Genomic DNA, 25,003 nt, shown 5'->3' on the forward strand with positions numbered 1-25,003 from the left:
ACAGAAATGGCATCGGAATTGAATACAAAAGGCACAATGCAGCTTTACGTACAAGAATAGAGACTCTTCTTTCAGTCGGTGCTTTGATCATTTACTGTGAGACCAGTAATAGTATCCGATACACCACTGCAGGTTCAATGTATTCCTTGGACATACACATTGACGATGAAACACAGAAATCGCATCGGAATTAAATACGAAAGGCACAATGCCGCCTTAAGTACAAGAATAGAGACTCTTCTTACAGTCGGTGCTTTGAGCATTCCCTGTGAGACCAGTATTAGTTTCCGCTACACCTCTGCAGGTTCAATGTATTCCATGGACCTTCACATTGACGATGAGACACAGAAATGGCATCGGAATTAAATACAAAAGGCACAATGCCACCTTACGTACAAGAATAGAGACTCTTCTTACAGTCGGTGCTTTGAGCATTCCCTGTGAGACCAGTATTAGTTTCCGCTACACCTCTGCAGGTTCAGTTTATTCCTTGGACCTTCACATTGACGATGAAACACAGAAATGGCATCGGAATTAAATACAAAAGCCACAATGCCGCCTTAAGTACAAGAATAGAGACTCTTCTTACAGTCGGTGCTTTAAGCATTCCCTGTGAGACAAGTAATAGTATCCGATACACCACTGCTGGTTCAATGTATTCCTTGGACACACACATTGACGATGAAACACAGAAATCGCATCGGAATTAAATACGAAAGGCACAATGCCGCCTTAAGTATAAGAATAGAGACTCTTCTAACAGTCGGTGTTTTGAGCATTCCCTGTGAGACCAGTATTAGTTCCTGCTACACCTCTGCAGGTTCAGTTTATTCCTTGGACCTTCACATTGTCGACGAAACACAGAAATGGCATCGGAATTAAATACAAAAGGCACAATGCCGCCTTAAGTACAAGAATAGAGACTCTTCTTACAGTCGGTGCTTTGAGCATTCCCTGTGAGACCAGTAATAGTATCCGATACACCTCTGCAGGTTCAATGTATACCTTGGACCTTCACATTGACGATGAAACACAGAAATGTCATCGGAATTAAATACAAAAGGCACAATGCCGCCTTAAGTACAAGAATAGAGACTCTTCTTACAGTCGGTGCTTTGAGCATTCCCCGTGAGACCAGTATTAGTTCCCGCTACACCTCTGCAGGTTCAGTTTATTCCTTGGACCTTCACATTGACGATGAAACACAGAAATGGCATCGGAATTAAATACAAAAGGCACAATGCCGCCTTAAGTACAAGAATAGAGACTCTTCTTACAGTCGGTGCTTTGAGCATTCCCTGTGAGACCAGTAATAGCATCCGATACACCACTGCAGGTTCAATGTATACCTTGGACCTTCACATTGACGATGAAACACAGAAATGGCATTGGAATTAAATACAAAAGGCACAATGCCGCCTTAAGTACAAGAATAGAGACTCTTCTTACAGTCGGTGCTTTGAGCATTCCCTGTGAGACCAGTAATAGTATCCGATACACCACTGCAGGTTCAATGTATACCTTGGACCATCACATTGACGATGAAACACAGAAATCGCATCGGAATTAAATACAAAAGGAACAATGCCGCCTTAAGTACAAGAATAGAGACTCTTCTTACAGTCGGTGTTTTGAGCATTCCCTGTGAGACCAGTAATAGTATCCGATACACCTCTGCAGGTTCAATGTATTCCTTGGACCTTCACATTGACGATGAAACACAGGAATCGCATCGGAATTAAATACAAAAGGCACAATGCCGCCTTCAGTACAAGAATAGAGACTCTTCGTACAGTCGGTGCTTTGAGCATTCCCTGTGAGACCAGTAATAGTATCCGATACACCACTGCAGGTTCAATGTATTCCTTGGACCTTCACATTGACGATGAAACACAGAAATCGCATCGGAATTAAATACAAAAGGCACAATGCCGCCTTAAGTACAAGAATAGAGACTCTTCTTACAGTCGGTGCTTTGAGCATTCCCTGTGAGACCAGTATTAGTTTCCGCTACACCTCTGCAGGTTCAGTTTATTCCTTGGACCTTCACATTGACGATGAAACACAGAAATGGCATCGGAATTAAATACAAAAGGCACAATGCCGCCTTAAGTACAAGAATAGAGACTCTTCTTACAGTCGGTGATTTGAGCATTCCCTGTGAGACCAGTATCAGTTTCTGCTACACCTCTGCAGGTTCAATGTATTCCTTGGACCTTCACATTGACGATGAAACACAGAAATGGCATCGGAATTAAATACAAAAGGCACAATGCCGCCTTAAGTTCAAGAATAGAGACTCTTCTAACAGTCGGTGCTTTGAGCATTCCCTATGAGACCAGTATTAGTTCCCGCTACACCTCTGCAGGTTCAGTTTATTCCTAGGACCTTCACATTGACGATGAAACACAGAAATGGCATCGGAATTAAATACAAAAGGCACAATGCCGCCTTAAGTACAAGAATAGAGACTCTTCTTACAGTCGGTGCTTTGGGCATTCCGTGTGAGACCAGTAATAGTATCCGAAACACCACTGCAGGTTCAATGTATACCTTGGACATTCACATTAACGATGAAACACAGAAATGGCATCGGAATTAAATACAAAAGGCACAATGCCGCCTTTAGTACAAGAATAGAGACTCTTCTTACAGTCGGTGCTTTGAGCATTCCCTGTGAGACCAGTAATAGTATCTGATACACCACTGCAGGTTCAATGTATTCCTTGGACCTTCACATTGACGATGAAACACAGGAATCGCATCGGAATTAAATACAAAAGGCACAATGCCGCCTTAAGTGCAAGAATAGAGACTCTTCTTACAGTCGGTGCCTTGAACATTCCCTGTGAGACCAGTAATAGTATCCGATACACCACTGCAGGTTCAATTTATTCCTTGGACCTTCACATTGACGATGAAACACAGAAATGGCATCGGAATTAAGTACAAATGGCACAATGCCGCCTTAAGTACAAGAATAGAGACTCTTCATAGAGTCGGTGTTTTGAGCATTCCCTGTGAGACCAGTATTAGTTCCGCTACACCTCTGCATGTTCAGTTTATTCCTTGGACCTTCACATTGACGATGAAACATAGAAATGGCATCGGAATTAAATACAAAAGGCACAATGCCGCCTTAAGTACAAGAATAGAGACTCTTCTTACAGTCGGTGCTTTGACCATTCCCTGTGAGACCAGTATTAGTTTCTGCTACACCTCTGCAGGTTCAATGTATTCCTTGGACCTTCACATTGACGATGAAACACAGAAATGGCATCGGAATTAAATACAAAAGGCACAATGCCGCCTTAAGTACAAGAATGGAGACTTTTCTTACAGTCGGTGCTTTGAGCATTCCCTGTGAGACCAGTATTAGTTTCCGCTACACCTCTGCAGGTTCAGTTTATTCCTTGGACCTTCACATTGACGATGAAACACAGAAATGGCATCGGAATTGAATACAAAAGGCACAATGCAGCTTTACGTACAAGAATAGAGACTCTTCTTTCAGTCGGTGCTTTGATCATTTACTGTGAGACCAGTAATAGTATCCGATACACCACTGCAGGTTCAATGTATTCCTTGGACATACACATTGACGATGAAACACAGAAACCGCATCGGAATTAAATACGAAAGGCTCAATGCCGCCTTAAGTACAAGAATAGAGACTCTTCTTACAGTCGGTGTTTTGAGCATTCCCTGTGAGACCAGTATTAGTTTCCGCTACACCTCTGCAGGTTCAATGTATTCCATGGACCTTCACATTGACGATGAGACACAGAAATGGCATCGGAATTAAATACAAAAGGCACAATGCCACCTTAAGTACAAGAATAGAGACTCTTCTTACAGTCGGTGCTTTGAGCATTCCCTGTGAGACCAGTATTAGTTTCCGCTACACCTCTGCAGGTTCAGTTTATTCCTTGGACCTTCACATTGACGATGAAACACAGAAATGGCATCGGAATTAAATACAAAAGCCACAATGCCGCCTTAAGTACAAGAATAGAGACTCTTCTTACAGTCGGTGCTTTAAGCATTCCCTGTGAGACAAGTAATAGTATCCGATACACCACTGCTGGTTCAATGTATTCCTTGGACACACACATTGACGATGAAACACAGAAATCGCATCGGAATTAAATACGAAAGGCACAATGCCGCCTTAAGTATAAGAATAGAGACTCTTCTAACAGTCGGTGTTTTGAGCATTCCCTGTGAGACCAGTATTAGTTCCTGCTACACCTCTGCAGGTTCAGTTTATTCCTTGGACCTTCACATTGTCGACGAAACACAGAAATGGCATCGGAATTAAATACAAAAGGCACAATGCCGCCTTAAGTACAAGAATAGAGACTCTTCTTACAGTCGGTGCTTTGAGCATTCCCTGTGAGACCAGTAATAGTATCCGATACACCTCTGCAGGTTCAATGTATACCTTGGACCTTCACATTGACGATGAAACACAGAAATGTCATCGGAATTAAATACAAAAGGCACAATGCCGCCTTAAGTACAAGAATAGAGACTCTTCTTACAGTCGGTGCTTTGAGCATTCCCCGTGAGACCAGTATTAGTTCCCGCTACACCTCTGCAGGTTCAGTTTATTCCTTGGACCTTCACATTGACGATGAAACACAGAAATGGCATCGGAATTAAATACAAAAGGCACAATGCCGCCTTAAGTACAAGAATAGAGACTCTTCTTACAGTCGGTGCTTTGAGCATTCCCTGTGAGACCAGTAATACCATCCGATACACCACTGCAGGTTCAATGTATACCTTGGACCTTCACATTGACGATGAAACACAGAAATGGCATTGGAATTAAATACAAAAGGCACAATGCCGCCTTAAGTACAAGAATAGAGACTCTTCTTACAGTCGGTGCTTTGAGCATTCCCTGTGAGACCAGTAATAGTATCCGATACACCACTGCAGGGTCAATGTACACCTTGGACCATCACATTGACGATGAAACACAGAAATCGCATCGGAATTAAATACAAAAGGAACAATGCCGCCTTAAGTACAAGAATAGAGACTCTTCTTACAGTCGGTGTTTTGAGCATTCCCTGTGAGACCAGTAATAGTATCCGATACACCTCTGCAGGTTCAATGTATTCCTTGGACCTTCACATTGACGATGAAACACAGGAATCGCATCGGAATTAAATACAAAAGGCACAATGCCGCCTTCAGTACAAGAATAGAGACTCTTCGTACAGTCGGTGCTTTGAGCATTCCCTGTGAGACCAGTAATAGTATCCGATACACCACTGCAGGTTCAATGTATTCCTTGGACCTTCACATTGACGATGAAACACAGAAATCGCATCGGAATTAAATACAAAAGGCACAATGCCGCCTTAAGTACAAGAATAGAGACTCTTCTTACAGTCGGTGCTTTGAGCATTCCCTGTGAGACCAGTATTAGTTTCCGCTACACCTTTGCAGGTTCAGTTTATTCCTTGGACCTTCACATTGACGATGAAACACAGAAATGGCATCGGAATTAAATACAAAAGGCACAATGCCGCCTTAAGTACAAGAATAGAGACTCTTCTTACAGTCGGTGCTTTGAGCATTCCCTGTGAGACCAGTATCAGTTTCTGCTACACCTCTGCAGGTTCAATGTATTCCTTGGACCTTCACATTGACGATGAAACACAGAAATGGCATCGGAATTAAATACAAAAGGCACAATGCCGCCTTAAGTTCAAGAATAGAGACTCTTCTAACAGTCGGTGCTTTGAGCATTCCCTATGAGACCAGTATTAGTTCCCGCTACACCTCTGCAGGTTCAGTTTATTCCTAGGACCTTCACATTGACGATGAAACACAGAAATGGCATCGGAATTAAATACAAAAGGCACAATGCCGCCTTAAGTACAAGAATAGAGACTCTTCTTACAGTCGGTGCTTTGGGCATTCCGTGTGAGACCAGTAATAGTATCCGATACACCACTGCAGGTTCAATGTATACCTTGGACATTCACATTAACGATGAAACACAGAAATGGCATCGGAATTAAATACAAAAGGCACAATGCCGCCTTTAGTACAAGAATAGAGACTCTTCTTACAGTCGGTGCTTTGAGCATTCCCTGTGAGACCAGTAATAGTATCTGATACACCACTGCAGGTTCAATGTATTCCTTGGACCTTCACATTGACGATGAAACACAGGAATCGCATCGGAATTAAATACAAAAGGCACATTGCCGCCTTAAGTGCAAGAATAGAGACTCTTCTTACAGTCGGTGCCTTGAACATTCCCTGTGAGACCAGTAGTAGTATCCGATACACCACTGCAGGTTCAATTTATTCCTTGGACCTTCACATTGACGATGAAACACAGAAATGGCATCGGAATTAAATACAAATGGCACAATGCCGCCTTAAGTACAAGAATAGAGACTGTTCATAGAGTCGGTGTTTTGAGCATTCCCTGTGAGACCAGTATTAGTTCCGCTACACCTCTGCATGTTCGGTTTATTCCTTGGACCTTCACATTGACGATGAAACATAGAAATGGCATCGGAATTAAATACAAAAGGCACAATGCCGCCTTAAGTACAAGAATAGAGACTCTTCTTACAGTCGGTGCTTTGACCATTCCCTGTGAGACCAGTATTAGTTTCTGCTACACCTCTGCAGGTTCAATGTATTCCTTGGACCTTCACATTGACGATGAAACACAGAAATGGCATCGGAATTAAATACAAAAGGCACAATGCCGCCTTAAGTACAAGAATGGAGACTTTTCTTACAGTCGGTGCTTTGAGCATTCCCTGTGAGACCAGTATTAGTTTCCGCTACACCTCTGCACGTTCAGTTTATTTCTTGGACCTTCACATTGACGATGATACACTGAAATGGCATCGGAATTAAATACAAAAGGCACAATGCCGCCTTAAGTACAAGAATAGAGACTCTTTTACAGTCGGTGCTTTGAGCATTCCCTGTGAGACCAGTAATAGTATTCGATACACCACTGCAGGGTCAATGTATTCCTTGGACCTTCACTTTGACGATGAAACGCAGAAATGGCATCTGAATTAAATACAAAAGGCACAATGCCGCCTTAAGAACAAGAATAGAGACTCTTCTTACCGTCGGTGCTTTTAGCATTCCCTGTGAGACCAGTATTAGTTTCCGCTACACCTCTGCAGGTTCAGTTTATTCCTTGGACCTTCATATTGACGATCATACACAGAAATGGCATCGGAATTAAATACAAATGGCACAATGCCGCCTTAAGTACAAGAATAGAGACTCTTCTTAGAGTCGCTGTTTTGAGCATTCCCTGTGAGACCAGTATTAGTTTCCGCTACACTTCTGCAGGTTCAGTTTATTCCTTGGACCTTCACATTGACGATGAAACGCAGAAATGGCGTCGGAATTAAATACAAAAGGCACAATGCCGCCTTAAGTACAAGAGTAGAGACTCTTCTTACAGTCGGTGCTTTGACCATTCCCTGTGAGACCAGTATTAGTTTCCGCTACAACTCTGCATGTTCAGTTTATTCCTTGGACCTTCACATTGACGATGAAACACAGAAATGGCATCGGAATTAAATACAAAAGGCACAATGCCACCTTAAGTACAAGAATAGAGACTCTTCTTACAGCCGGTGCTTTGAGCATTGCCTGTGAGACCAGTAATAGTATTCGAAACACCACTGCAGGCTCAATCTATTCCTTGGACATACATATTGACGATGAAACACAGAAATTACATCGGAATTAAATACAAAAGGAACAATGCCGCCTTAAGTACAAGAATAGATACTCTTCTTACAGTCGGTGATTTGAGCATTCCCTGTGAGACCAGTATTAGTTTCCGCTACTCCTCTGCAGGTTCAGTTTATTCCTTGGACCTTCACATTGACGATGAAACACAGAAATGTCATCGGAATTAAATACAAAACGCACAATGCCCACTTAAGTACAAGAATAGAGACTCTTCTTACAGTCGGTGCTTTGAGCATTCCCTGTGAGACCAGTAATTGTATCCGATACACCACTGCAGGTTCACTGTACTCCTTGGACCTTCACATTGACGATGAAACACAGAAATCTCATCGGAATTAAATACAAAAGGCACAATGCCGCCTTAAGTACAAGAATAGAGACTCTTCTTACAGTCGGTGTTTTGAGCATTCCCTGTGAGACCAGTAATAGTATTCGATACACCACTGCAGGTTCAATGTATTCCTTGGGCCTTCACATTGACGATGAAACACAGAAATGGCATCGGAAGTAAATACAAAAGGCACAATGCCGCCTTAAGTACAAGACTAGAGACTCTTCTTACAGTCGGTGCTTTGAGCATTCCCTGTGAGACCAGTATTAGTTTCCGCTACACCTCTGCAGGTTCAGTTTATTCCTTGGACCTTCACATTGACGATGAAACACAGAAATGGCATCGGAATTGAATACAAAAGGCACAATGCAGCTTTACGTACAAGAATAGAGACTCTTCTTTCAGTCGGTGCTTTGATCATTTACTGTGAGACCAGTAATAGTATCCGATACACCACTGCAGGTTCAATGTATTCCTTGGACATACACATTGACGATGAAACACAGAAATCGCATCGGAATTAAATACGAAAGGCACAATGCCGCCTTAAGTACAAGAATAGAGATTCTTCTTACAGTCGGTGTTTTGAGCATTCCCTGTGAAACCAGTAATAGTATCCGAAACACCACTGCAGATTCAATGTATTCCTTGGACCTTCAGATTGACGATGAAACACAGAAATGGCATCAGAATTAAATACAAAAGGCTCAATGCCGCCTTAAGTACAAGAATAGAGACTCTTCTTTCAGTCGGTGCTTTGAGCATTCCCTGTGAGACCAGTATTAGTTTCCGCTACACCTCTGCAGGTTCAGTTTATTCCTTGGACCTTCACATTGACGATGAAACAAAGAAATGGCATCGGAATTAAATACAAAAGGCACAATGCCGCCTTAAGTACAAGAATAGAGACTCTTCTTACAGTCACTGCTTTGAGCACTCCCTGTGAGACCAGTATTATTTTCCGCTACACCTCTGCAGGTTCAATGTATTCCTTGGACCTTCACATTGACGATGAACCACAGAAATGGCATCGGAATCAAATACAAAAGGCACAATGCCGCCTTAAGTACAAAAAGACTGACTCTTCTTACTGTCTATGTTTTGAACCATTTCTGTGACACTAGTTATAGATTTCGATGCTTCACTTCAGGTTTACTGTATCCAGCTGACTTTCTTATTAACGATGAAACAGAAATTGCATCGGAATTATATTCAAAAGGCACAATCCCGGCTTAAGTACAAGAAGACTGACTCTTCTTACTGTCTATGTTTTGACCCATTCCTGTGACACTAGTTTTAGATTCCGATGCTTCACTTCAGGTTTACTGTATCCAGCTGACCTTCTTACTGACGATGAAGCACATAAATTGCATCGGAATTAAATACAAAAGGCACAATGCCGACTTAAGTACAAGAAGACTGACTCTACTTAATGTTTATATTTTGAACTATTCCTGTGACACTACTTATAGATTCCGATGCTTCACTTCAGGTTTACTGTATCCCTTTGACCTTCTTATTGACGATGAAACACAGAAATTGCAACTTAATTAAATACAAAAGGCACAATGCCGACTTAAGTACAAGAAGACTGACTCTTCTTACTGTCTATGTTTGAACCATTCCTGTGACACTAGTTATAGATTCCGAAGCTTCACTTCAGGTTTATTGTATCCCTCTGACCTTCCTATTGACGATGAAACACAGAAATTGCATCGGAATTAAATACAAAAGGCACAATGCCGACTTAAGTACAAGAAGACTGACTCTTCTTACTGTCTATGTTTTGAACCATTCCTGTGAAAATAGTTATAGATTCCGATGCTTCACTTCAGGTTTAATGTATCCCTTTGACCTCTTATTGACGATGAAACACAGAAATTGCAACTTCATTAAATACAAAAGGCACAATGCCGACTTAAGTACAAGAAGACTGACTCTTCTCACTGTCTATGCTTTGAACCATTCCTGTGACATTAGTTATATATTCCGATGCTTCACTTCAGGTTTACTGAATCCCTCTGACCTTCTTATTGATGATGAAACACAGAAATAGCATCGGAATGAAATACAAAATGCGCAATGCCGACTTAAGTACAAGAAGACTGGCTCTTCTTACTGTCTATGTTTTGAACCATTTCTGTGACACTCGTTATAGATTCCGATGCTACACTTCAGGTTTACTGTATCCCTCTGACCTTCTTATCGACGAAGAAACACAGGTATTGCATCGGAATTAAATACAAAAGGCACAATGCCGACTTAAGTACAAGCAGACTGACCCTTCTAACTGTCTATGTTTTGAACCATTCCTGTGACACTAGTTAAAGATTTCGTTGCTTCACTTCAGGTTTACTGAATACCTCTGCCCTTCTCATTGACGATGAAACACAGAAAATGCATCGGAATTAAATACAAAAGGCACAATGCCGACTCAGGTACAAGAAGACTGGCTCTTCTTACAGTCTATGTTTTGAACCATTTCTGTGGAACTAGTTATAGATTCCGATGCTTCACTTCAGGTTTACTGTATCCCTTTGACCTTCTTAATGACGAAGAAACACAGGTATTGCATCGGAATTAAATACAAAAGGCACAATGACGACTTAAGTACAAGAAGACTGACCCTTTTTACTGTCTATGTTTTTAACCATTCCTGTGACACTGGTTATAGATTCCGATGCTTCACTTCAGGTTTACTGTATCCCTCTGACCTTCGTATCGACGATGAAACACTAAAAATTCATCGGAATTAAATACAAAAGGCACAATGCCGACTCAAGTACAAGAAGACTGGCTCTTCTTACTGTCTATGTTTTGAACCATTCCTATGACACTAGTTACAGATTCCGATGTTTCACTTCAGGTTTACTGTATCCAGCTAACCTTCTTATTGACGATGAAGCACATAAATGTCATCGGAATTAAATACAAAAAGCACAATGCCGATTTAAGTACGAGAAAACTGACTCTTCTTACTGTCTATGTTTTGAACCATTCCTGTGACACTAGTTATAGATTCCGATGCTTCACTTCAGGTTTACTGTATCCCTCTGAGCTTCTTATTGACGATGAAACACAGAAATTGCATCGGAATTATATACAAAAGGCACAATGCCGACTAAAGTACAAGAAGACTGACTCTTCTTACTGTCTATGTTTTGAACCTTTCCTGTGACACGAGTTATAGATTCCGATGATTCACTTCAGATTTACTGTATACCTCTGACATTCGTATTGATGATGAAACACAGAAATTGCTTCGGAATTAAATACAAAATGCACAATGCCGACTTAAGTACAAGAAAACTGATTCTTCTTGCTGTCTATGTTTCGAACCATTCCTGTGACACTAGTTATAGATTCCCCGATGCTTCACTTCAGGTATACTGTATCCCTCTGACTTTCTTGTTGCCGATGAAACACGTAAATTGCATCGGAATTAAATACAAAAGGCACAATGCCGACTTAAGTACAAGAAGACTGACTCTTCTTACTGTCTATGTTTTGAACCATCCCTGTGACATTAGTTATAGATTCCGATGCTTCACTTCAGGTTTACTGAATCTCTCTGACCTTCTTATTGATGATGAAACACAGAAATAGCATCGGAATGAAATACAAAAGGCACAATGCCGACTTAAGTACAAGAAAACTGATACTTCTTACTGTCTATGTTTTGAACCATTCCTGTGACACTTGTTATAGATTCCTATGCATCACTTCAGGTTTACTGTATCCCTCTGACCTTCTTATTGACGATGAAACACGTAAATTGCATCGGAATTAAATACAAAAGGCACAATGCCGACTTAAGTACAAGAAGACTGACTCTTCCTACTGTCTATGTTTTGAACCATTCCTGTGACATTAGTTATAGGTTCCGATGCTTCACTTCAGGTTTACTGAATCCCTCTGACTTTCGTATTGACGATGAAGCACAGAAATAGCATCGGAATTAAATACAAAAGGCACAATGCCGACTCAAGTTCAAGAAGACTGGCTCTTATTACTGTCTATGTTTTGAACCATTTCTGTGACACTAGTTATAGATTCCGATGCTTCACTTCAGGCTTACTGTATGCCTCTGACCGTCTTATTGACGAAGACACACAGATATTGCATCGGAATTAAATACAAAAGGCACAATGCCGACTTAAGTACTAGAAGACTGACCCTTCTTACTGTCTACGTTTTGAACCATTCTTGTGACACTAGTATACATTCCGATGCTTCACTTCAGGTTTACTGTATCCCTCTGACCTTCGTATTGACGATGAAACACAGAAATTGCATCGGAATTAAATATAAAAGGCAAAATGCCGACTTAAGTTCAATAAGACTGACCCTTTTTACTGTCTATGTTTTGAACCATTCCTGTGACACTAGTCATAGATTCCGATGCTTCACTTCTGGTTTACTGTATCCAGCTGACTTTCTTATTGACGATTAAACACAGAAATTGCATCGGAATTATATTCAAAAGGCACAATCCCGACTTAAGTACAAGAAGACTGTCTCTTCTTACTGTCTAAGTTTTGAACCATTCCTGTGACACTAGTTATAGATTTGGATGCTTCACTTCAGGTTAACTGTATCCAGCTGACTTTCTTATTGACGATGAAACAGAAATTGCATCGGAATTATATTCAAAAGGCACAATCCCGACTTAAGTACAAGAAGACTGACTCTTCATACTGTCTATGTTTTGACCCATTCCTGTGACGCTAGTTTTAGATTCCGATGCTTCACTTCAGGTTTACTGTATCCAGCTGACCTTCTTGCTGACGATGAAGCACATAAATTGCATCGGAATTAAATACAAAAGGCACAATGCCGACTTAAGTACAAGAAGACTGACTCTACTTACTGTTTATATTTTGAACTATTCCTGTGACACTACTTATAGATTCCGATGCTTCACTTCAGGTTTACTGTATCCCTTTGACCTTCTTATTGACGATGAAACACAGAAATTGCAACTTAATTAAATACAAAAGGCACAATGCCGACTTAAGTACAAGAAGACTGACTCTTCTTACTGTCTATGTTTGAACCATTCCTGTGACACTAGTTATAGATTCCGATGCTTCACTTCAGGTTTATTGTATCCCTCTGACCTTCCTATTGACGATGAAACACAGAAATTGAATCGGAATTAAATACAAAAGGCACAATGCCGACTTAAGTACAAGAAAACTGACTCTTCTTACTGTCTATGTTCTGAACCATTTTTGTGACACTAGTTATAGATTCCGATACTTCACATCAGGTTTACTGTATCCCTCTGACCTTATTATTGACGATGAAACACAGAAATTGCATCTTAATTAAATACAAAAGCACAATGCCGACTTCAGTACAAGAACACTGACTCTTCCTACTGTCTATGGTTTGAACCATTCCTGTGACACTAGTTAAAGATTCCGTTGCTTCACTTCAGGTTTACTGTATCCCTCTGACCTTCTTGTTGACGATGAAACACAGAAATTGCATCGGAATTAAATACAAAAGGCGGAATGCCGACTTAAGTACATGAAAATTGATTCTTCTTACTGTCTATGTTTTAACCATTCCTGTGACACTAGTTATAGATTGCTATGCTTCACTTCAGGTTTACTGTATCCCTCTGACTTTCTTATGGACGATGCAACACGTAAATTTCATCGGAATTAAATACAAAAGGCACAATGCCAACTTAAGTACAAGAAGACTGACTCTTCTTACTGTCTATATTTTGAAGCATTCCTGTGACACTAGTTATAGATTCCGATGCTTCACTTCAGGTTTACTGAATTCCTCTGACCTTCTTATTGACGATGAAGCACATAAATTGCATCGGAATTAAATACAAAAGGCACAATGCCGACTCAAGTACAACATGACTGGCTCTTCTTACTGTCTATGTTTTGAACCATTCCTGTGACACTAGTTTTAGATTCCGATGCATCACTTCAGGTCTACTGTATCCAGCTGACCTTCATATTGACGATGAGGCACATAAATTGCATCGGAATTAAATACAAAAGGCACAATGCCGACTTATGTACAAGAAGACTGATTCTACTTACTGTTTATGTTTTGAAAAATTCCTGTGACACTAGTTATAGATTCAGATGCTTCACTTCAGGTTTACTGTATCCCTTTGACCTTCTTATAGACGATGAAACACAGAAATTGCATCGGAATTAAATACAAATGGCACAATGCCGACTTAAGTACAAGAAGACTGACTCTACTTACTGTTTATGTTTTGAACTATTCCTGCGACACTAGTTATAGATTCCGATGCTTCACTTCAGGTTTACTGTATCCCTCTGACCTTCTAATTGACGATGAAACACAGAAATTGCATCGGAGTTAAATACAAAAGGCGGAATGCCGACTTAAGTACAAGAAGACTGACTCTTCTTACTGTCTATGTATTGAACCATTCCTGTGACACTAGTTATAGATTCCGATACTTCACTTCAGGTTTACTGTATCCCTCTGACATTATTATTGACGATGAAACACAGAAATATCATTTTAATTAAACACAAAAGGCACAATGCCGACTTCAGTACAAGAACACTGACTCTTCTTACTGTCTATGGTTTGAACCATTCCTGTGACACTAGTTATAGATTACAATGCTTCACTTCAGGTTTATTGTATAACTCTGACCTTCTTATTGACGATCAAGCACAGAAAATTCCTCGTAATTAAATACAAAAGGCACAATACCGACTCAAGTACAAGAAGACTTTCTCTTCTTACTGACTATGATTTGAACCATTCCTGTGACACTAGTTTTAGATTCCGATGCTTCACTTCAGGTTTACTGTATCCAGCTGACCTTCTTACTGACGATGAAGCACATAAATTGCATCGTAATTAAATACAAAAGGCACAATGCCGACTTAAGTACAAGAAGACTGACTCTACTTACTGTTTATGTTTTGAACTATTCCTGCGACACTAGTTATAGATTCCGATGCTTCACTTCAGGTTTACTGTATCCCTCTGACCTTCTAATTGACGATGAAACACAGAAATTGCATCGGAGTTAAATACAAAAGGCGGAATGCCGACTTAAGTACAAGAAAACTGATTCTTCTTACTGTCTATGTTTTGAACCATTTCTGTGACACTAGTTATAGATTCCTATGCTTCACTTCAGGTTTACTGTATCCCTCTGACCTTCTTATTGACGATGAGACACGTAAATTGCATCCGAACTAAATACAACAGGCACAATGCCGACTTAAGTACAAGAAGACTGACTCTTCTTACAGTCTATATTTTGAGCCATTCCTGTGACACTAGTTATAGATTCCGATGCTTCACTTCAGGTTTACTGAATCCCTCTGACCTTCTTATTGATGATGAAACACAGAAATAGCATCGGAATGAAATACAAAAGGCACAATGCCGACTTAAGTACAAGAAGACTGGCTCTTCTTACTGTCTATGTTTTGAACCATTTCTGTGACACTAGGTATAGATTACGATGCTTCACTTCAGGTTCACTGTATCCCTCTGAACTTCTTATTGACGAAGAAACACAGGTATTGCATCGGAATTAAATACAAAAGGCACAATGCCGACTTAAGTACAAGAAAACTGATACGTCTTACTGTCTATGTTTTGAACCATTCCTGTGACACTTGTTATAGATTCCTATGCTTCACTTCAGGTTTACTGTATCCCTCGGACCTTCTTATTGACGATGAAACACGTAAATTGCATCGGAATTAAATACAAAATGCACAATGCCGAGTTAAGTACAAGAAGACTGACTCATCCTACTGTCTATGTTTTGAACCATTCCTGTGACACTAGTTATAGGTTCCGATGCTTCACTTCAGGTTTACTGAATCCCTCTGACTTTCTTATTGACGATGAAGCACAGAAATAGCATCGGAATTAAATACAAAAGGCACAATTCCGACTCAAGTTCAAGAAGACTGGCTCTTATTACTGTCTATGTTTTGAACCATTTCTGTGACACTAGTTATAGATTCCGATGCTTCACTTCAGGCTTAATGTATGCCTCTGACCTTCTTATTGATGAAGAAACTCAGATATTGCATCGGAATTAAATACAAAAGACACAATGCCGACTTAAGTACTAGAAGACTGACCCTTCTTACTGTCTATGTTTTGAACCATTCCTGTGACACTAGTTATACATTCCGATGCTTCACTTCAGGTTTACTGTATCCCTCTGCCCTTCGTATTGACGATGAAACACAGAAATTGCATCGGAATGAAATATAAAAGGCACAATGCCGACTTAAGTTCAAAAAGACTGACCCTTCTTACTGTCAATGTTTTTAACCATTCCTGTGACACTAGTCATAGATTCCGATGCTTCACTTCAGGTTTACTGTATCCAGCTGACTTTCTTATTGACGATGAAACACAGAAATTGCATCGGAATTATATTCAAAAGGCACAATCCCGACTTAAGTACAAGAAGACTGACTCTTCTTACTGTCTATGTTTTGAACCATTCCTGTGACACTAGTTATAGATTCCGACGCTTCACTTCAGGTTTATTGAATCCCTCTGACCTTCTTATTGACGATGAAACACAGAAATTGCATTTTAATTAAATACAAAACGCACAATGCCGACTTCAGTACAAGAACACTGACTCTTCTTACTGTCTATGGTTTGAATCATTCCAGTGACACAAGTTATAGATTCCAAGGCTTCTCTTCAGGTTTACTGTATACCTCTGACCTTCTTATAGACGATCAAACACAGAAAATTCCTCGGAATTAAATACAAAAGGCACAATGCAGACTCAAGTACAAGAAGACTTTCTCTTCTTACTGTCTATGTTTTGACCCATTCCTGTGACACTAGTTTTAGATTCCGATGCTTCACTTCAAGTTTACTGTATCCAGCTGACCTTCTTACTGACGATGAAGCACATAAATTGCATCGGAATTAAATACAAAAGGGACAATGCCGACTTAAGTACAAGAAGACTGACTCTACTTACTGTTTATGTTTTGAACTATTCCTGTGACACTAGTTATAGATTCCGATGCTTCACTTCAGGTTTACTGTATCCAGCTGACATTCTTATTGACGAAGAAACACAGAAATTGCATCGGAATTAAATACAAAAGGCACAATGCCGACTTAAGTACAAGAAAACTGACTCTTCTTACTGTCTATGTTCTGAACCATTTCTGTGACACTAGTTATAGATTCCGATACTTCACACCAGGTTTACTGTATCCCTCTGACCTTATTATTGACGATGAAACACAGAAATTGCATCTTAATTAAATACAAAAGCACAATGCCGACTTCAGTACAAGAACACTGACTCTTCCTACTGTCTATGGTTTGAACCATTCCTGTGACACTAGTTAAAGATTCCGTTGCTTCACTTCAGGTTTACTGTATCCCTCTGACCTTCTTGTTGACGATGAAACACAGAAATAGCATCGGAATTAAATTCAAAAGGCGGGATGCCGACTTAAGTACATGAAAATTGATTCTTCTTACTGTCTATGTTTTGAACCATTCCTGTGACACTAGTTATAGATTCCTATGCTTCACTTCAGGTTTACTGTATACCTCTGACTTTCTTATGGACGATGGAACACGTAAATTTCATCGGAATTAAATACAAAAGGCACAATGCCAACTTAAGTACAAGAAGACTGACTCTTCTTACTGTCTATATTTTGAAGCATTCCTGTGAATCTAGTTATAGATTCCGATGCTTCACTTCAGGTTTACTGAATTCCTCTGACCTTCTTATTGACGACGAAGCACATAAATTGCATCGGAATTAAATACAAAAGGCACAATGCCGACTCAAGTACAACAAGACTGGCTCTTCTTACTGTCTATGTTTTGAACCATTCCTGTGACACTAGTTTTAGATTCCGATGCTTCACTTCAGGTTTACTGTATCCAGCTGACCTTCATATTGACGATGAAGCACATAAATTGCATCGGAATTAAATACAAAAGGCACAATGCCGACTTATGTACAAGAAGACTGATTCTACTTACTGTTTATGATTTGAAAAATTCCTGTGACACTAGTTATAGATTCCGATGCTTTACTTCAGATTTACTGTATCCCTTTGACCTTCTTATAGACGATGAAACACAGAAATTGCATCGGAATTAAATACAAAAGGCGCAATGCCGACTTAAGTACAAGAAGACTGACTCTTCTTACTGTCTATGTATTGAACCATTCCTGTGACACTAGTTATAGATTCCGATACTTCACTTCAGGTTTACTGTATCCCTCTGACCTTATTATTGACGATGAAACACAGAAATATCATTTTAATTAAATACAAAAGGCACAATGCCGACTTCAGTACAAGAACACTGACTCTTCTTACTGTCTATGGTTTGAACCATTCCTGTGACACTAGTTATAGATTCCAATGCTTCACTTCAGGTTTACTGTATACCTCTGACCTTCTTATTGACGATCAAGCACAGAAAATTCCTCGTAATTAAATACAAAAGGCACAATGCCGACTCAAGTACAAGAAGACTTTCTCTTCTTACTGTCTATGATTTGAACCATTCCTGTGACACTAGTTTTAAATTCCGATGCTTCACTTCAGGTTTACTGTATCCAGCTGACCTTCTTACTGACGATGAAGCACATAAATTGCATCGGAATTAAATACAAAAGGCACAATGCCGACTTAAGTACAAGAAAACTGATTCTTCTTACTGTCTATGTTTTGAACCATTCCGGTGACACTAGTTATAGATTCCTATGCTTCACTTCAGGTTTACTGTATCCCTCTGACATTCTTATTGCCGATGAAACACAAAATTGCATCCGAATTAAATACAAAAGGCACAATGCCGACTTATATACAACAAGAATGATTCTTCCTACAGTCTATATTTTGAGCCATTCCTGTGACACTAGTTATAGATTCCGATGCTTCACTTCAGGTTTACTGAATCCCTCTAACGTTCTTATTGACGATGAAACACAGAAATAGCATCGGAATTAAATACAAAAGGCACAATGCCAACTCAAGTACAAGAAGACGGGCTCTTCTTACTGTCTATGTTTTGAACCATTCCTGTGACACTAGTTATAGATTCCGATGCTTCACTTGAGGTTTACTGTATCCCTTTGACCTTCTTATTGACGAAGAAACACAGATATTGCATCGGAATTAAATACAAAAGGCACAATGCCGACTTAAGTACAAGAAGACTAACCCTTCTTACTGTCTATGTTTTGAACCATTCCTGTGACATTAGTTATAGATTCCGATGCTTCACTTCAGGTTTACTGTATCCCTCTGACATTCGTATCGACGATGAAACACAGAAATAGCATCGGAATTAAATACAAAAGGCACAATGCCAACTCAAGTACAAGAAGACGGGCTCTTCTTACTGTCTATGTTTTGAACCATTCCTGTCACACTAGTTATAGATTCCTATGCTTCACTTCAGGTTTACTGTATCCAGCTGACCTTCATATTGACGATGAAGCACATAAATTGCATCGGAATTAAATACAAAATGCACAATGCCGACTTAAGTACAAGAAGACTGACTCTACCTACTGTTTATGTTTTGAACCATTCCTGTGGCACTAGTTAGAGATTCCGATGTTTCACTTCAGGTTTACTGTATCCCTCTGATCTTCTTATTGACGATGAAACACAGAAATTGCATCGGAATTATATACAAAGAGCACAATGCCGACTTAAGTACAAGAAGACTGACTCTTCTTACTGTCTATGTTCTGAACCATTTCTGTGACACTAGTTATAGATTCCGATACTTCACATCAGGTTTACTGTATCCCTCTGACCTTCCTATTGACGATGAAACACAGAAATTGCATCGGAATTAAATACAAAAGGCACAATGCCGACTTAAGTACAAGAAAACTGACTCTTCTTACTGTCTATGTTCTGAACCATTTCTGTGACACTCGTTATAGATTCCGATACTTCACATCAGGTTTACTGTATCCCTCTGACCTTATTATTGACGATGAAACACAGAAACTGCATCTTAATTAAATACAAAAGGCACAATGCCGACTTCGGTACAAGAACACTGACTCTTCTTACTGTCTATGGTTTGAACCATTCCTGTGACACTAGTTAAAGATTCCGTTGCTTCACTTCAGGTTTACTGTATCCCTCTGACGTTCTTATTGACAATGAAACACAGAAATAGCATCGGAATTAAATACAAAAGGCAAAATGCAGACCCAAGTACAAGAAGACTGGCTCTTCTTACTGTCTATGTTTTGAACCATTCCTGTGACATAGTTTAAGATTCCGATGCTTCACTTCAGGTTTACTGCATCCAGCTGAAATTCTTATTGACGATGAAGCACATAAAGTGCATCGGAATTAAAACCAAAATGCACAATGCCGACTTAAGTACAAGATGACAGACTCTACTTACTGTCTTTGTTTTGAACCATTTCTGTGGCACTAGTTATGGATTCCGATGCTTCACTTCAGGTTTACTGTATCCCTTTGACCTTCTTATTGACGAAGAAACACAGATATTGCATCGGAATTAAATACAAAAGGCACAATACCGACTTAAGTACAAGAAGACTGACCCTTCTTACTGTCTATGTTTTGAACCATACCTGTGACACTAGTTATAGATTCCGATGCTTCACTTCAGTTTACTGTATCCCTCTGACCATCGTACTGACGATGAAACACAGAAAATTCATCGGAATTAAATACAAAAGGCACAATGCCGACTCAAGTACAAGAAGACTGGCTCTTCTTACTGTCTATGTTTTAACCATTCCTATGACACTAGTTATAGATTCCGATGAGTCACTTCAGGTTTACTGTATCCAGCTGACCTTATTATTGACGATGAAGCACATAAATTGCATCGGAATTAAATACACTAGGTACAATGCCGACTTAAGTACGGGAAAACTGACTCTTCTTACTGTCTATGTTTTGAACCATTCCTGTGACACTAGTTATAGTTTCCGATGCTTCACTTCAGGTTTACTGTATCCCTCTGACCTTCCTATTGACGATGAAACACAGAAATTGCAACAGAATTAAATACAAAAGGCACAATACCGACTTAAGTACAAGAAAACTGACTCTTCTTACTGTCTATGTTCTGAACCATTTCTGTGACACTAGTTATAGATTCCGATACTTCACATCAGGTTTACTGTATCCCTCTGACCTTATTATTGACGATGAAACACAGAAATTGCACCATAAATAAATACAAAAGGCACAATGCCGACTTCAGTAAAAGAACAATGACTCTTCTTACTGTCTATGGTTTGAACCATTCCTGTGACACTAGTTAAAGATTCCGTTGCTCCACTTCAGGTTTACTTTATCCCTCTGACCTTCTTATTCACGATGAACACAGAAATTGCATCGGAATTAAATACAAAAAGCACAATGCCGACTTAAGTACAAGAAGACTGACTCTTCTTACTGTCTATGCTTTGAACCATTCCTGTGACAATAGTTATAGATTACGATGCTTCACTTCAGGTTTAGTGTATCCCTTTGACCTTCTTGTTGATGATGAAACTCAGAAATTGCATCTTAATTAAATACAAAAGTCACAATGCCTACTTAAGTACAAGAAGACAGACTCTTCTTACTGTCTATGTTTTGAACTACTCCTGTGACAAGAGTTATAGATTCCGATGCTTCACTTCAGGTTTACTGTATCCCTCTGTGCTTCTTATTGACGATGAAACACAGAAATTGCATCGGAATTATATACAAAAGGCACAATGCCGACTTAAGTACAAGAAGACTGACTCTTCTTACTGTCTATGTTTTGAACCATTCCTGTGACACTAGTTATAGATTCCCCGATGCTTCACTTCAGGTTTACTGTATCCCGCTGACCTTCTTGTTGACGATGAAACACGTAAATTGCATCGGAATTAAATACAAAAGGCAGAATGCCGACTTAACTACAAGAAGACTGATTCTTCTTACTGTCTATGTTTTGAACCATTTCTGTGACACTAGTTATAGATTCCGATGCTTCACTTCAGGTTTACTGTATCCCTCTGACCTTCTTATCGACGAAGAAACACAGGTATTGCATCGGAATTAAATACAAAAGGCACAATGCCGACTTAAGTACAAGTAGACTGACCCTTCTAACTGTCTATGTTTTGAACCATTCCTGCGACACTAGTTATAGATTTCGATACTTCACTTCAGGTTTACTGAATACCTCTGCCCTTCTTATTGACGATGAAACACAGAAATTGCATCGGAATTAAATACAAAAGGCACAATGCCGACTCAGGTACAAGAAGACTGGCTCTTCTTACTGTCTATGTTTTGAACCATTTCTGTGGCACTAGTTATAGATTCCGATGCTTCACTTCACTTTTACTGTATCCCTTTGACCTTCTTATTGGCGAAGAAACACAGATATTGCATCGGAATTAAATACAAAAGGCACAATGCCGACTTAAGTACAAGAAGACTGACCCTTCTTACTGTCTATGTTTTGAACCATTCCTGGGACACTAGTTATGGATTCCGATGCTTCACTTCAGGTTTACTGTATCCCTCTGACCTTCGTATCGACGATGAAACACAGAAAATCCATCGGAATTAAATACAAAAGGCACAATGCCGACTCAAGTACAAGAAGACTGGCTCTACTTACTGTGTATGTTTTGAACCATTCCTATGACACTAGTTACAGATTCCGATGCTTCACTTCAGGTTTACTGTATGCCTCTGACCTTCGTATTGACGATGAAACACAGAAATTGCATCGGAATTAAATACAAAATGCACAATGCCGACTTAAGTACAAGAAAACTGATTCTTCTTACTGTCTATGTTCTGAACCATTCCTGTGACACTAGTTATAGATTCCCCGATGCTTCACTTCAGGTTTACTGAATCCCTCTGCCCTTCTTATTGACGATGAAACACAGAAATAGCATCGGAATTAAATACAAAAGGCACAATGCCGGCTAAGGTACAAGAAGACTGGCTCTTCTTACTGTCTATGTTTTGAATCATTTATGTGGCACTAGTTATAGATTCCGATGCTTCACTTCAGGTTTACTGTATCCCTTTGACCTTCTTATTGACGAAGAAACACAGATATTGCATCGGAATTAAATACAAAAGGCACAATGCCGACTTAAGTACAAGATGACTGACCCTTCTTACTCTCTATGTTTTGAACCATTCCTGTGACACTAGTTAGAGATCCGATGCTTCACTTCAGGTTTACTGTTACCCTCTGACCTTCGTATCGACGATAAAACACAGAAAATTCATCGGAATTAAATACAAAAGGCACAATGCCGACTCAAGTACAAGAAGACTGGCTCTTCTTACTGTCTCTGCTTTGAACCATTCCTATGACACTAGTTATAGATTCGGATGACTCACTTCAGGTTTACTGTATCCAGCTGACCTTCTTATTGACGAAGAAGCACATAAATTGCATCGGAATTAAATACAAAAGGCACAATGCCGACTAAAGTATAAGAAGACTGACCCTTCTTACTGTCTATGTTTTGAACCATTCCTGTGACATTAGTTATAGATGCCGATGCTTCACTTCAGGTTTACTGAATCCCTCTGACCTTCTTATTGATGATGAAACACAGAAATAGCATCGGAATGAAATACAAAAGGCGCAATGCCGACTTAAGTACAAGAAGACTGGCTCTTCTTACTGTCTATGTTTTGAACCATTTCTGTGACACTCGTTATAGATTCCGATGCTTCACTTCAGGTTTACTGTATCCCTCTGACCTTCTTATCGACGAAGAAACACAGGTACTGCATCGGAATTAAATACAAAAGGCACAATGCCGATTTAAGTACAAGAAAAATGACACTTCTTACTGTCTATGTTTTTAACCATTCCTGTGACACTAGTTATAGATTCCGATGCTTCACTTCAGGTTTACTGAATACCTCTGCCCTTCTTATTGACGATGAAACATAGAAATTGCATCGGAATTAAATACAAAAGGCACAATGCCGACTCAGGTACAAGAAGACTGGCTCTTCTTACAGTCTATGTTTTGAACCATTTCTGTGGAACTAGTTATAGATTCCGATGCTTCACTTCAGGTTTACTGTATCCCTTTGACCTTCTTATTGACGAAGAAACACAGGTATTGCATCGGAATTAAATACAAAAGGCACAATGACGACTTAAGTACAAGAAGACTGACCCTTCTTACTGTCTATGTTTTGAACCATTCCTGTGACACTGGTTATAGATTCCGATGCTTCACTTCAGGTTTACTGTATCCCTCTGACCTTCGTATCGACGATGAAACACAGAAAATTCATCAGAATTAAATACAAAAGGCACAATGCCGACTCAGGTACAAGAAGACTGGCTCTTCTTACTGTCTATGTTTTGAACCATTCCTGTGACATTAGTTTTAGATTCCGATCCTTCACTTCAGGTTTACTGAATCCCTCTGACTTTCTTATTGATGATGAAACACAGAAATAGCATCGGAATGAAATACAAAAGGCACAATGCCGACTTAAGTACAAGAAGACTGGCTCTTCTTACTGTCTATGTTTTGAACCATTTCTTTGACACTAGGTATAGATTACGATGCTTCACTTCAGGTTTACTGTATCCAGCTGACTTTCTTATTGACGATGAAACACAGAAATTGCATCGGAATTATATTCAAAAGGCACAATCCCGACTTAAGTACAGGAAGACTGACTCTTCTTACTGTCTATGTTTTGAACCATTCCTGTGACACTAGTTATAGAATCCGATACTTCACTTCAGGTTTAGTGTATCCCTCTGACCTTATTATTGACGATGAAACACAAAAATTGCATCTTAATTAAATACAAAAGGCACAATGCCGACTTCAGTACGAGAACACTGACTCTTCTTACTGTC

The sequence above is a fragment of the Schistocerca serialis genome, chromosome 3 (assembly GCF_023864345.2).
Source record: "Schistocerca serialis cubense isolate TAMUIC-IGC-003099 chromosome 3, iqSchSeri2.2, whole genome shotgun sequence".
NCBI classification, from domain to species: domain Eukaryota; kingdom Metazoa; phylum Arthropoda; class Insecta; order Orthoptera; family Acrididae; genus Schistocerca; species Schistocerca serialis.